Source organism: Oscarella lobularis, chromosome 7, assembly GCF_947507565.1.
Source record: "Oscarella lobularis chromosome 7, ooOscLobu1.1, whole genome shotgun sequence".
Lineage (NCBI taxonomy): Eukaryota > Metazoa > Porifera > Homoscleromorpha > Homosclerophorida > Oscarellidae > Oscarella > Oscarella lobularis.
This window is the reverse complement of record NC_089181.1, coordinates 1,030,674-1,043,183: the sequence shown is the minus strand read 5'-3', so window position 1 is coordinate 1,043,183 and position 12,510 is coordinate 1,030,674. Positions and strand designations below refer to the sequence as shown.

General features: G+C 38.5%; 4 non-coding genes and 1 pseudogene across 4 annotated transcripts; 4 read left to right on the top strand and 1 right to left on the bottom strand.

Moving 5' to 3' along the window:
• Positions 1–3,215: 3,215 nt before the first annotated feature.
• Positions 3,216–3,287, bottom strand: Trnav-uac (transfer RNA valine (anticodon UAC)). The gene has a single exon. It is a non-coding gene; the product is annotated as a tRNA-Val (tRNA).
• A 5,867-nt stretch (positions 3,288–9,154) lies between these two features.
• On the top strand, positions 9,155–9,239 carry Trnas-uga (transfer RNA serine (anticodon UGA)). The gene has a single exon. It is a non-coding gene; the product is annotated as a tRNA-Ser (tRNA).
• Positions 9,240–10,518: 1,279 nt separating this feature from the next.
• On the top strand, positions 10,519–10,591 carry Trnat-ugu (transfer RNA threonine (anticodon UGU)). Its single transcript has one exon. It is a non-coding gene; the product is annotated as a tRNA-Thr (tRNA).
• Positions 10,592–10,918: 327 nt separating this feature from the next.
• On the top strand, positions 10,919–11,649 carry LOC136189040 (ATP synthase subunit a-like; annotated as a pseudogene).
• A 44-nt stretch (positions 11,650–11,693) lies between these two features.
• On the top strand, positions 11,694–11,766 carry Trnar-ucu (transfer RNA arginine (anticodon UCU)). The gene has a single exon. It is a non-coding gene; the product is annotated as a tRNA-Arg (tRNA).
• The last annotated feature ends 744 nt before the right edge of the window (positions 11,767–12,510 follow it).

Genomic DNA, 12,510 nt, shown 5'->3' with positions numbered 1-12,510 from the left:
CTACTTCATCCACGTTGAGAACTACAAAGTATAAGTCTGATTTTTTATAGGTATCATTTACTCTTACACAGAACACCATTTCAACAGACAAACCTTTTTCACTTCTTCGAGCTCTTCCATTTTCCATCTCTGATTGTGAAGTTCCCTTTTTGACGGCCGCCTAGAACGACCGTTTTCTCTCTAAACTATGTAGTTTGCACGATGAAGGGTGTGGACCTTGGTTTTCACAACGGAATTCGTTTCTAAGTAAAGAGACGAGTCTATGCGCGAGCGGTTACGAAAACGTGTCCTGTTCTTACTATTCGGCATGACTGTCTTGCTCCGAGTCGTATCTGCGCAGATGAGGCGTTGCGATCACAAGGAAATCGTAAGTTAAACCGCGAAGAACCTGAATACGGGACCCGAATTTTCGAATCGCGGAATCTTTTGCACGGTTTTCCACCCCCGTCCTCCGGAGCTGCAAGAAAGTCGCGATGCTTTATCTTGCCAGTTTAAAATCGTAGGTTAACTGTTTTTCTTAAAACGAGGCGCTTTATCCATCACGATTGCGGCAGCACAGACGAACTAGTTCGGTTTGAATTTGAAATAATCCGGGGAACTAGTTCCTGGCCTGGCCAATGAGGACTGTTGGGCGTGCAAATGAGATCAACCACAAATCAGCGGGAAGAGAATCCTTGCTATGGACGCTGAGTCCTTGACCCTCAGTGTCGACTTCATTCGTTCACCTTTGACTCCGGTGCCGACAGCGTTGCCGAGTCCCTGACCCTCAGTGCCGACTTCATTCCTGTCACCTTCGACTCCGCCGCCGACAGCGTTTTCCTGGCGTCTTATCCGAAACCGTCTCCGCATCGTTTCCCACGTTGAGAACTACAAAGTATAAGTCTGATTTTTTATAGGTATCATTTACTCTTACACAGAACACCATTTCAACAGACAAACCTTTTTCACTTCTTCGAGCTCTTCCATTTTTCCATCTCTGATTGTGAAGTTCCCTTTTTGACGGCCGCCTAGAACGACCGTTCTCTCTAAACTATGTAGTTTGCACGATGAAGGGTGTGGACCTTGGTTTTCACAACGGAATTCGTTTCTAAGTAAAGGATACCGCAATTCAACATCGAGGTCGCAAACATCGTCGTCGATATGAACTCTTGAACGATATTACGCTGTTATCCCCATGATAACTTTTATCATTTGATCGTTAACTATTTCACTCTATATTAACGGGTCATTATAACCGCCCTATAGGCTCTGCTCAGATTGTCATCTTTACAGTCAGGCTTTATACTACTATATCTTTACCCTTTTTACGCCTTCGTTACTTTTTAGAAGGCGGTCGCCCCAACCAAACTGTCTGACTTACACGTTTCGTCGGTTTTGCCGTCTAAGTCCCCCTAAAAATTAAAGAGTTGTTTTAGAATGTTTATACACTCTTCCCACCAATAATACAATTATTTTGATGTGAACAGTATAAGTTTCCAGTAAAGCTCAATGAGGTCTTCGCGTCTAACAATTTGTACGTAGCATCTTCACTACGAATTCAATTTCATTGGTTTTTATCTTGAGACAGTGGAGCACTCGTTACGCCATTCATACTTGCCAACAATTAATTGGCTATTGATTGCGCTACATTATCACGGTCAGTTTTACCGCGGCCATTTAATTTTCCTTATCCAAATAGCTTAATAACCACTTGGTTTTGGATACAATCATTGGGCAGGCCTCACCTCCAATACTACTATTTCTAATATTTGCTGGAAGCTGTGTTTTTGGTAAACAGTCGGCACTCCCTCTTTTCTGCAACCATTTAATCCACGATTGATTACGGGATTAAGTTGGTATCCCTTCTTGCGAACTTACGGGGTTATTTTGCCGAGTTCCTTAAGATAAATTTTACCATCACTTTACGCCCACTTGAGTCAGTTTATAGTACAGTCCTCATCCAATAATTATTTCTTGGCCCATTAGAGCGTAGATTATTGGATAACCCATTAAGAATTTGCTTTGGCAGTGTCTCTTAGGGGCTGTCTAACCCAATTAGGATTACCCTTTAATTGGAACCCTTAGGCGGTGATCAGTGTTTCTCACACTGTTTTTTACTCATGTTCGCATTATCACTACTGATACACGCTTTCGCTAGTTTTATACAGTACGTTCTGCTACCATATACATTATTCAGAGTTTCGGTTAAAACTTAAGCCACCTTAATTTTTGGGATCTATAAATTCATTGAGTGAATTGTTACGTAATCTTACAAAGATGGCTGGCTCCAAGCCTACTTCCTCATTGTCTTAATTGATAGATTCCCTTTTACACTTAGAGTTTTTCGTGACCTTAACTTCTGATCTGGGTTGTTCCCCTCTCGACAATAGACCTGGTCGCCTATTGTCTGTCTACCATACTTAAAATCTTCCACATTCAGAGTTTAGTTGATGTGGCCGGCTTAGTGCCTCCGACACTATCTAGTGCTTTACAATGTAAGAATAATGTATGATGCTCTACTTATATAGATTTCGCAGAAAACCAGCTATTTCCAAGTTCGATTAGAATTTCACTGCTAGTCACAGATCATCCGAGATTTGCTACAATCACCAGTTCGTTCCTTCACTAACTGTTAAATTAGCTTCAAACTGTCCATGACTAGATCACTTGGTTTCGGGTTAAATTTGACTGAAATGTTTCGCTCTATTAAAACTTGCTTTCGCTACACCTTCGTTTATCAACTCAAGTTTGCCAAATCTTATTCTCGCGAACCCATTATACAAAAGGTACGTGTTTACACACTGCTTGTAAGTTAACGAATTTCAGGCTCTGTTTCACTTAATATCCATTTACCTCTAGGGCTTTAGGATATTTACTCTCTTTCAACTTTCCTTCACAGTACTTGTTCACTATCGGATTGTTCCAATATTTAGTCTTAGATGTGTGATTCACCTATCTTCAAATAGTTCTACTATAAAGACTTTAGGATAGATCTACGGGACTCATACCCTCTTTGGATTTTGATCTATCTAAAAATCCGCTTTCGCTCGCCGCTACTTACGGAATCTCGCTTGATTTCTTTTCCTCCTGGTACTAAGATGTTTCAGTTCCCAGGGTTACTTTTTATTGGTTTCCCGTGTGGATATTCGACATTCACAATTTCTTATAGTCGACATTTCGTTTTTTTACGTCCATTTGGAACAACCTAGTCATCCATTCGTTACTCCTAACTTTTATAGGTGTTGAAAGGATCGAACTTCCGACCATTGTGGTGTAAACACAACACTCTACCACTGAGTTAAACACCTAATTTCTTGCACAAGCCCCATTAGGGGGGCCCAACGTATAACTAGTCTGTAAGCTCATTAGCTTGAGACTCTACTCAATGTATATACTTATCTAAAGAAACTGCTTCTACAACTATAGGCATAAAAGAATGATTTGCCCCACATATTTCTGAACATTGACCGTAAAATATTCCCGGCCTTTTTACAAAAAAACTTGTTTGATTTAAACGCCCTGGTACCGCGTCTATTTTAACACCTAAAGACGGTACTGCAAATGAATGTATTACGTCCGCCCCAGTCACTAGCACTCTTACATGTGTTTGTATTGGCACGACTAGTCTATTATCCACCTCTAATAATCTTAAATCCCCACTTTCTAAATCTGATGTAGGAACCATATATGAGTCAAACTCTAAAGTGTCTGTTGGATAGTCTGAGTATTCGTAAGATCAGTACCATTGATGCCCTATTGCTTTAATAGTTAAGGCTGGGTCTACTACTTCGTCCATTAAATATAATAATTTTAAAGAAGGAAACGCTATCAATATTAAGATTGCTGCGGGCATAAAAGTTCAAATAATTTCTATTAAAGTACCATCTGTTAAATATCTGTCAATCTTTACCAGTCAAAGCACGCATAAGCAATCACAATACTGTCGTGATGATTATCATTAATATAAACATTATTTGATCATGAAAATATATAACCTCCTCCATAACAGGGCTGGCCGCATCTTGAAAGCCTAATTGTCACGGTTCAGGTACATCTTTAAACTCCAAGGATAAACCCCATAGTGCATCCACTGACATTTTTATCTTACAGCATGTACATACACTATCGGCCGCCATTGTGTGCGTATCACGCGGTATGTGTAAGCCGCCAGATTTGTACGAAATTTGAGCCAACGACTTATTGTGCAGAGAGATAACATGAGTCCATATTTAGCTCGTTGACTCTTTTCAACTAACAATAAAGATATAGGTACACTATATTTATTATTTGGTGCCTTTGCCGGTATGATTGGTACCGCGTTTAGTATGTTGATAAGATTAGAATTATCAGCACCTGGAACAATGCTAGGGGATGATCAACTATATAATGTAATAGTTACTGCTCATGCATTTGTACTGATTTTCTTCTTAGTTATGCCCGTTATGATAGGAGGGTTTGGTAATTGATTATTACCCCTATATATAGGGACTCCAGATATGGCTTTTCCTCGATTAAATAACATAAGTTTCTGATTATTACCACCAGCTCTAATTTTATTATTAGGTTCAGCTTTTGTAGAACAAGGAGCAGGTACTGGATGAACAGTATATCCACCATTGGCTGGAATACAATCACACTCAGGAGGATCAGTAGATATGGCGATATTAAGTCTTCATTTAGCAGGGGTTTCATCAATACTTGGAGCAATAAATTTTATTACAACTATATTTAATATGCGAGCTCCAGGAATAACAATGAATCGACTTCCACTATTTGTTTGATAAATTTTAATAACTGTATTTTTACTATTATTATCATTACCAGTTTTAGCAGGTGCTATAACTATGTTATTGACTGACCGAAATTTAATACAACCTTTTTTGACCCCGCTGGGGGTGGTGATCCTATATTATATCAACACTTATTCTGATTTTTTGGTCATCCAGAGGTTTATATTTTAATTATACCAGGATTTGGTATGGTATCTAAAAAACAAATATTTGGTTACCTAGGAATGGTGTATGCTATGTTATCAATTGCAATTTTAGGGTTTATAGTTTGAGCTCACCACATGTTTACAGTGGGAATGGATGTTGATACAAGAGCTTACTTCACTGCTGCAACAATGATAATAGCAGTTCCAACAGGAATTAAAATATTTAGTTGATTAGCAACTATTTACGGTGGTTCTTTAAGATTAGATACACCAATGCTTTGGGCGGTAGGATTTATATTTTTATTTACCTTAGGTGGTCTAACAGGAATAGTATTAGCTAATAGTTCCTTAGATATAGTTTTACACGACACTTATTATGTAGTAGCTCACTTCCACTATGTATTATCAATGGGGGCAGTTTTTGCGATATTCGGGGGATTCTACTACTGATTTGGTAAAATAAGCGGATATTGTTATAATGAAGTGTACGAGAAAATACGTTTCTGACTAATGTTTATCGGAGTAAATTTAACTTTCTTCCCACAACACTTTTTAGGCTTAGCTGGTCTACCTAGACGATAGTCAGATTTTGCTGATAGTTTTGCAGGGTGAAACCTTATTAGTTCTTTAGGTTCAACTATCTCAATAATTGGCGTAATATGATTCATATATATTGTTTATGACGCTTATGCTAAAGAAATAAAATTTACGCCGTGGCTATTCGTCCTGAAGCAGGACGATTACGTCAGATGCTATTCGTCCTGATGGTAGCGCACTTTAGGTCATGTTCTAGAGAGCATGCGTAGTCGACAGCTCTTCGAACTTAGCTGCCATGATGTCCCACAGCAACGCGGAATGTGACAGGGAAGCGGGATCAGTCTCTTTTGTCGTAGGCGATGCTTTTGATTCGTTCGATGAGTTGAATGCAACGATGAAGAAGTACGAAGAGTGCCGATCGGTCCAAATGACGCGTCGGGACAGTTATCTTTTGAAATCGGCGAAAATTCGTGTTCCGAAAAAGATGGAGAAGGCTAACGAACGGCTCAAATACTACTATTTAAAGTACACATGTTCCTTCGGAGGAAAGCCGTATCGATGGGAAGGAAAAGGAATAAGGCGCCGACAAACGTACGCAGGGCGTCATCCGGGAATTGTTTCATTAGTTATTGCATCTTTGCAGTACTTTTAAGCGTGACTGCGGAGCGTTCATAAAGTTTTCATTGTCTCCTGATGGACAGCAACTGATTGTTTCAAACATTTGCGAAGATCACAATCACGATATGGACAAGGTTGTAAATCATTAATGACGTTAAACTATCTAATTTCAATCTATTTTAGGAGTTGTTTAGGCATCTTCCTTCCCAGAGAAAGCTGTCTGCATGTGAAAGGAAAGAAGCGCAAGAGCTGCTTTCACTAAAAGCAAACAAAAAGCTTGTGCAGCAGCATCTATCAAAAGCTACTGGAAAAGTATTTACTTTAAAGGACCTAAGCAACGTAAGAGAATCCCGACCCCGTGTGGACTTGGAGTCCGCTATTAGCCGTCTGAGGGACATTGAAGGTATGCGTTTGACAGAGTATTTGTAGGGATGCCATTCTTTTGTGTAGGGTCTGTTGTTGAAGTATTTACCAAGTCTGAAAATGAATTTACTGGTCTTTTTTTTCAAGATGGGACTATGAGGTCATGCTTTTCGGCTTTTCCTGAGGTTCTTTTTCTTGATGCAACGTATAAGCTTAATAATCGCCGGATGCCTGTGTATTTGTTTCTGTCAACTGATGGGGACGGGCAGAGCGAGGTTGTCTCAGTATGGATCACGGAAGATGAAACAAAAGCAGCATTAGAAGCAATGGTTAACTGCTTCAAGAAAGCAAATCCAAGGTGGGAGGCTACAGCAGTTATTATGACAGACAAGGACATGACATCTCGAGATGTCTTAAGGTGTGTCAAGTACATATCGTTTATTCTAACTACTTATTATTGAGTCCTTTCAGGAAATGCTTTCCTCAAGCTTCACTTCGTCTTTGTTTGTTTCACACATTACGATCGTTTAGCAGAGAAATTACGTGTGAAAAAAATGAAAATAAAATCCGGGGAGAGAGACTTCGCCTTGGAGTTGATGCAGAAGTTTTGCTATGCCAAAGATGAAGAAACGTACGATCGTTTATATCACCTTTTGGACGCTTGCGGTATGCCCTCTGTTAAAGCGTACTTTGATACTCACTGGGCGGACATTCGGGAAGAATGGATTGACAGACTAAACGACGGCGCTTTTACTTTCGGAGAGAGGACAAACAATCGCTTAGAAAGCATCAACGCCAAGATCAAATCTGTCTGTACCGTTAACGCAGATATCGCTTCATTTTTTGACAACTTTCTTGCCTACCTGTCCTCCACAAGAAACGAGAGAGACCACGGAACGCTGATGACTATTGCAAAACGACGCGTTACGTGTGAAAACGCCGTTGAGAAACAATTTGCTGCCTTTCTAACTCTATACGCATTAGACAAAGTTGTTCATCAATTGCGTTCAGTCAGTCACATTGAGGCAACTCTTTCGGAATCCGAAAATGAATCGCACTGGAGAGCAAGAAACAGACATGGAGATAAGCTATATGCTGTTAACGCCCAAGCTGGCACGTGCGACTGCAGCTTCAGTATTTGTATGCATCTTCCATGTCGTCACGTTTTTGCAGTCCGAACAGCTAAGGGGGAAGATCTCTTCAATGAAGTTGGCATTTCCGATCGCTGGACCGTGCGCTATTTAAAAGAATATTGGAGTTCTCGGCTAAGGACGGATTACGAAGATGCTGACGTCGAGGTTAGTAAAAACAGAGCACTTTCAAAACTTCATGCCACTTGAGTACGCAGATAACGGCAATCGACCATCCAACGATCGACCATGACGGCGACGACTTCAGAAGGGTTGCTGTTCTAAATGAACACCAAAAATTTTCAAAAATGGAGCGTCTCACTAAAAGAATTCCTCAGCTCGCTGCTGAAGTTGGAATGGAAACGTTCAAAAGAAGATTTGAGCTAGTCAGCTCGCTTGTCCACACATGGGCTTGCGGTGAAGAGGCAATACTTGTAAAAGAATCCGACAGTCGTCTGCAAAACTCCGAAGACACGGAGAGCTGCGGCAGCGGCGCAATGGCTGAAGGCAAGCAACAGGATGAGCAACAGGACGAAGAACCAGGTTTGGAACCAGGTACGGCATGAATGAAACTAATTTTCATAGTTAACATATTTTTTTGAAAAGACTCAGTGAGAAAACTAACACTACCTCCAAAAATTCGGCGTCGTGGCCGTCCCAAAGGTCACGACAAAACAGTTATCGGGCTCCCGAGTAAGAGAGCAAAAACGTCCTCTGGAAAACCTCTTCCTTTTTTGAGAAAAGAAGAAAGTGAAAGGCACCGAAGTAAAAAGCTGCCCCAATCCATAGCTATTGTCTGTTGCGTCACTTTCTCTTGTAGTTATGTTGGGCTGGTTTGTTGATGACAATGTGGCAGAGAAAGCTATGACAGGAAAATTAATAGAAGAGAAGGAAGTGGAAGCCAAGCCCGAAAACGTTCCGGCAAGCTGCTTAGACGAAAACGTCTGTCTCCAGGCTGTGCAGTGTCGCTTTACAGATGATGCTTGGATGGTCGTTCTCAACGTAATACGTGCACTACGGAAGAAAGCAACCTGGTTTTGCGGGAGATGCCACGTGGAAGCAGACGCAGATACAATCGCATGCGATTCTTGCTTGCAATGGTTCCATTTACAGTGCGTTGGACTCCGAAATTTCAAAGGACACAGGTGGTACTGCCGATCTTGCACAAGTGCAGCCAAGCGCTAAAACTTTACGCAGTTTTCAAACCTTGCTCAGGACCAGATAGATTATGAAAGAGACTTGTTAGTTCGTAAGATATTACGTTATCTAAATGTGTATGAACAAGGCATTAATCAAAATTAATACAGCCTGAAACATTCATTGCGTTACGTAAAATAGTGATGGTATTGCTGGGTGCATACTCTGGGAGCATACCTTCCGACCACTAAAGTGCGCTAACATCAGGACGAATAGCATCTGACGTATTCGTCCTGCTTCAGGACGAATAGCCACGGCGTAAAATTTATGGGTTGAATAGAAGATAATGGTTATTACCCATCTTTAGAATGAGCACAAACATCTCCACCAGCTCATCATACATATAATGAGTTACCTTTTGTTTGCATCGGGCGAAATTAAGCCCGAATTGGGAGGAAAGATGGCAGAGTGGTTAATGCGGTTGTCTTGAAAACAACAGCCCTTTTGTGGGCTCATGGATTCAAATCCCATTCTTTCCTTTAAGATAAAATAAATGTATGTTTAAATAAGAGGGGGTTATAGTTTAAAGAAAAACGCTTGCTTGTCGAGTAATTAATCCGGGTTCGAGTCCCGGTAACCTCGTGTAAAAAATAAACTTATTGTTGCGTTATAGCATAATTGGTATTGCAGTTGTTTGCAAAACTTCTTATATAGGTTCAAATCCTATTAACGCATTTTGGTGCGTAACTCAATTGGTAGAGTAGTAGGCTTTTAACTTAAAGGTTGATGGTTCAAATCCATCCATACCAATGTAGAAAGAAAAAGGAGATGCTCGCGACAATAATTAAAATATTAGCAATAATCCCATTATTAATCTCAATCGCTTATTTAACCTTAGCAGAACGGAAAGTTTTAGGGTATATGCAGTGTAGAAAAGGACCTAATGCATGTTGTTGGAGTATATGGTTTATTGCAACCTATAGCAGATGGTGTAAAATTATTTTCATATATATAATGGCTCCAATTTTATCATTAGTTTTAGCTTTTATAGCTTGAGCTGTTATACCTTTTACACAAAATGTAGTTTTAAGTGATTTAAATATAGAAATATTATACTTATTTGCAGTTTCGTCAATAAGTGTTTATTCAATATTAATGTCAGGATGGGCAAGTAACTCTAAATATGCCTTTTTAGGTGCAATTAGGGCAGCAGCACAAATGGTAAGTTATGAGGTATCAATTGGGTTAATAATAATTTCTGTTGTATTATGCGCATGTTTATTAAACATTACAGACATCGTAACAGCTCAAAGTAAAATATGATTCATATTTCCTCTTTTTCCCGCTGCTATTATGTTTATTGTTTCCGCTTTAGCTGAAACAAACAGAGCTCCATTTGATTTAACAGAAGGAGAGTCAGAACTAGTTTCGGGTTATAATGTAGAATATTCTTCAATGTCTTTTGCCTTATTTTTTAGCTGAATATGGTCATATAATTTTAATGAGTGCTTTTACTACTATTTTATTTTAGGGGGATGGAAAGCTCCAATGATGGAGTCAATTTTTAAAGGAAGTGTAGTATGATTTGCAATTAAAACAGCCTTAGTAATATTCTTATTCATCTGAGTTAGGGCATCTTTCCCTAGAATTCGATATGATCAATTAATGGCTCTACTTTGAAAATCATATTTACCCCTCAGTTTAGGCCTTGTTGTATTAGTGTCTAGCATTCTTATTGGGTTTAATGGTTTACCTCCTTTTGGTGGTATATAAATAAACGAATAATTGCGGCGTACTAAAAAAGTACGCTGATATCAAGCCTTTATAGCTTAATTGGTAGAGCATTTACCTTGTAAGTAAAATAGTGTGGGTTCAATTCCTACTAAAGGCTAATAACAATTATTTACAAGGTATGAAATATATTGATTATGTGGAGAAATTAGGTGTTTAACTCAGCGGTAGAGTGTTGTGTTTACACCAAAATTGTCGGAAGTTCGATCCTTTCAACACCTATAAATGCCACAATTAGATACAGTAACCTTTTTAACGCAGTATACTTGAACATTAATAGCTTTATTCATCTTATTTTCTTTACTAGTAACAAAAATATTACCTCAAATTGAAAAGATTTTGAAGATAAGATCAACACCCCTTAGTTCTAAGGTTTTAAGAAAAACGACAGACCCACAACTTATCAAAAAGTTGTTACAACTATAAAATGACAGCAGCATATTTTGATCAGTTTAATATTGTTAGTTTAATAACAATACGAGCCCCATTTTTAGGGGACTAAGCAGTAAGTTTTACTAATTCATCATTAATAATGTTATTTGTAATTACTGTGTTTATTATTGTTTAAGGGGGAAAAAATAATACCAACAAGATGACAATTAATTATGGAATTGATGCACTCAGCTATCCGTACAATGGTAAGAGATAACTTAGGCAAAGAGGGGGCTAAATATTTCCCATTTGTACTATGTCTCTTTATTTTTATTGTATTATTGAATGTTTTTGGGTTATTCCCTTGTCTTTACCAACAGTACACATAACAGTAACTTTTGGTTTATCATTGTCAACACTAATAGGAATTACAATAATTGGGTTATTTAAGTTTAGAGCAAACTTTATGAGTTTATTTGTGCCAGGAGGTGCGCCATTAGTTTTAGCTCCTTTTTAGTGCTAATTGAGACAATTAGTTATTTATCTCGAGCTATTTCATTAGGGGTTCGACTAGCAGCAAATTTATCAGCAGGACACCTTTTATTTGCAATATTATCGGGCTTTACTTTTGATATGTTAACTAATGGACTTGCTCTTTTAAGTGTATTTCCTATGCTGATAATGATATTTATTACACTTTTAGAGATGGCTGTAGCTGTAATACAGGCCTATGTGTTTTCTTTGTTAACGACAATTTATTTAGGGGATACAGTAGCATTACATTAATTTATTACACACCATATAGGCGACGGATTAAATCGGCGCCCCAAACACCCATAGCTCAATTGGTAGAGCATTTACCTTCTAAGTAAATGGTTGTAGGTTCAATTCCTGCTGGATGTTTTAATAAAATCGACTAAAATTTTTTATTTCTTTGGTTAAGTGAGTTCAAATCTCACAGTCGATAAATGTCACATCAATATCATCCTTATCACTTAGTAGATCCAAGCCCATGGCCCTATATAGGTGGTTGTGGAGCTTTATTTACTACTATTGGGGCTGTAATGTATTTTCATTATAATCAAGCTTGAGTAGTACTTTTAGGGTTAACTACATTAGGATTTACAATGATCGTATGATGGCGAGATGTAATTAGAGAGTTTACTTTTCAAGGACACCACACATTAATAGTAAAACAAGGATTAAAGTATGGAATGATCTTATTCATAATTTCAGAAGTTTGTTTTTTCTTTTCGTTTTTTTTTCAGCCTTCTTTCATAGTAGCTTAGCACCTGCTATAGAAATAGGAGCAGTTTGACCACCTAAGGGAGTTGACGTATTGAACCCATTTTCTGTTCCTTTATTAAATACAGCTGTTTTATTAAGTTCAGGGGCACTGTAACTTGAGCTCATCATGGTATTATTAGTGGTAAAAGAAAAGAAGCAATAATAGGGTTAACATTAACTGTATTATTAGGTATATTATTTACAAGTTTACAAGCAATGGAGTATTATGAGGCTCCTTTTGCTATATCAGACTCAGTATATGGTTCAACTTTCTTCGTAGCCACAGGCTTTCATGGTCTCCATGTAATAATCGGAACAACATTTTTAATGGTATGTTTAGTAAGATTGATAGCATACCAA